Source organism: Sapajus apella, unplaced genomic scaffold (assembly GCF_009761245.1).
Source record: "Sapajus apella isolate SASKATOON/1434 unplaced genomic scaffold, GSC_monkey_1.0 scaffold27, whole genome shotgun sequence".
NCBI classification, from domain to species: Eukaryota; Metazoa; Chordata; class Mammalia; order Primates; family Cebidae; genus Sapajus; species Sapajus apella.
The window spans coordinates 17,631,557-17,634,480 of record NW_022436967.1 but is presented as its reverse complement, the minus strand read 5'-3'; positions in this window follow the sequence as shown (position 1 = coordinate 17,634,480).

The window sequence follows — 2,924 nt, the reverse complement described above, 5'->3', positions numbered from 1 at the left end:
ATTTTAACATGATCCACAACTGATTTCTATTCACATTAAAGTTTGAGAATCATTGGTCAATTTGTTCTTAAAAGACCTGACTCTTTAGTTAACCCCATAAGAAAGATCTCTGTTAAAGCAAGATTATTACTCACAATTTATAACAGATTCAGAATTTTTTTTGAAATAGTAATGAAGTCCACAAATTGAGTACGACTTAAGTGAAAAATATTGTGGTTAAAAATATACAAAGATCAAGAAGACATAGCCTTCGCCTGTAAAGAGCACACTAACTAGAACAATAGATTTTTTTTAATTAGAGACATATAATCTCAAAACAAGGCACATAGAAATAATTTCTATAAGAGACCTATAGGCTATAAAGGCAGCACTGAGATAGGTCAAGGAAGACTACATGAAGAAGTTAGAATTTGAACTTGTTTTTCAAGGATAGAGAGAATTAAAACAAAGGTAACGATGATGAGCAAAATCTTAATAGGCAGGAAAACCTAAGCCATTTATCTAAAATACAGGGTACCTGCATGGAGGCATAAACAAAAAGCTAGGAAGGCAGGGTAAGACCAGATACCTTGTAGACCCCTTCTCCAATTTAATCCTCCCTTCTTATGTTAACAATCAGCATCCAAATGTGTAAGGTGTTTAAAATGTAGTTTGTGGTAAAGGGGGAGGTTTTAGAACTAGACTAAGGTAGACCAAATCTTAGTTTTGCCTTTTGTGAGATATGGGTCCTTAGTGAAATCAGTTAAACCTCTGAGCCTCATTGAACATCGGTTATATTAATTCATGCACATAAAACATTTAGCATAATGCCCAGTACATAATAATTACTTGATAACATTATTCTCTCCTTCTGGGTTTTGACATCTTGTCAGTTCTATCACCTGTCAAGTAGTGCAGTAAATATTTCATGACTTCATTAGTTTTGCTCTGGAGTTATAGAAATCCCATGTGAAAATGAAATCATAACAAAGAATGCATCTCTATCTCTCTAACAAAATGTATTATAACAATTCCTTAACCAAAAGTAATGAAAAATGCTTCCAATCTTAGATATTGAATCATGTTATGTTAGAAGTTATAACTATCATAAAGCATTAAGCTCCAAAGATGATTTCATCTCATCTATAATATAGGAATAAAAGTCTACTTTTCAAAGTTGATGGAAAGATAAAATTATATATATGAATTTTTATATCCTTCAGTACAGAGCCTAGCACATAGTAAACACTGAATAAATGATAGTTATAGTCATCAAAATAAGCACTATTTTATCAATAAACTATATAAGTAGCTCTTATCCCAGTTCCACTTGAGTGCATCCCTTTTAATGCTGCATAGTAAGAAAGTAAATGGAGCCTACAGAAGTGGACAATGTTTAATTTTTTTCTCTCTTCAAGCCCTACATCACTTAATTGGATGACTTTGATAAGTCTGTTAAAATTCTTTTTTGCCCCTCTACTGAAACCATCCTTGACACGATCACGAATTGTCTCTGTGTCAGCAAATCTAAACATTGAGTCTTGGTACTCCTCTCACTTGACGTTTTGGCAGGATTTGACAAAGGTGATGCTCTCTCCTTGACACTCTTTCTTTTTTTTTTTTTTTTAATTTCAATAGCTTTAGGGGTACAAGTAGATTTAGGTTACATGGATGAGTTACATAATGGTGACATCTGGGCTTTCAGTGTACATATCACCTGAGCAATCCCTTATTCCCTTCCCACCCTCCCCACTTCTGAGCTCCAATGTCCATTATACCACTCTGTATGCCTTTGTATACCCATAGCTTAGCTCCCACTTAAATATGGGGTATTTGGTTTTCTGTTTCTGAGTTACTTCACTTAGAACAATGGCCTCTGGTTCCATCCAAGTTGCTGTCAATGACATTCTTTCTTTCTTTTTTATGGCTGAGTAGTATTCTATGGCATAAATATACTGCATTTTCTTTATCCATTCATCGGTTAATGACCACTTAGGTTGATTCCATATCATTGCACTTGTGAACTCCATGATACACTTTCTTTAGCTTCAGTGGCATCACTATTTTCCTTGGTTCTTCTTCCACATAACTTGCTGCTCCTTCTACCACACTTCTGTGAGCACCTCTTTTCTTAACTCTTGATGTTGAAGTACTAGGGATAGGCAGAACTTCCTTCATCTTCTCTGTCTACTACCAACTCATTCCCTGCTGATTGTGTTCAGAGCCACGGCTTCAAATGCAATTATAGATAGATAACTACCCAAAGTACATCTCTAGCCCTGTCCTCTCAAGTTAGCCACATACTCATATCCATATCCAATTTCCTAGCCTGATTTTCAGGGCTGCTATAGCAGGTTACCTCAAAGGTGGTGGCTTTCAACAACAGATATTTATTCTTTGACAGCCCTGGAGGCCAGAAGTCTAAAACCAAGGTGATGGTAGGGCTTTGAACCATCTGAAGGCCATAGAGGAGAATACTTCTTGTTTCTTCCAGCTTCTGGTGACTTCAAGCATTTTTTGGTTTGTGGCTGCATAATTCCTATCTCTGCCTCTATCTTCACATGGACTTCTCTTTTCTCTTGTGTCTGTGCCTTCTCCTCTCTTGGCTTCTTGTCATTAGATTTAGGGTCATCCAGATAATCCAGGATGATCTAATTTAGAGATCTTTAACTTAATTAAATTTGCAAAGATTTTTTTTTTCCAAATATGGTATATTCACAGCTTACAGGAATTAAAATTTGGGCATATCTTTCTTAGGGGTCGCTATTCAACTTACAACACAAGTCATCTGCAGACTCTACTTACAAATATTAATATAACCCATTCCCCACCACTTCCATCATTCTCATAGCTTCCAATACAGTTCAGCCACCATTATCTCTTGTCTTTGCATGCCTACATAACTGGTGTCTCTGCTTCTCCCTCTTCATATTTAATTCTCTTTA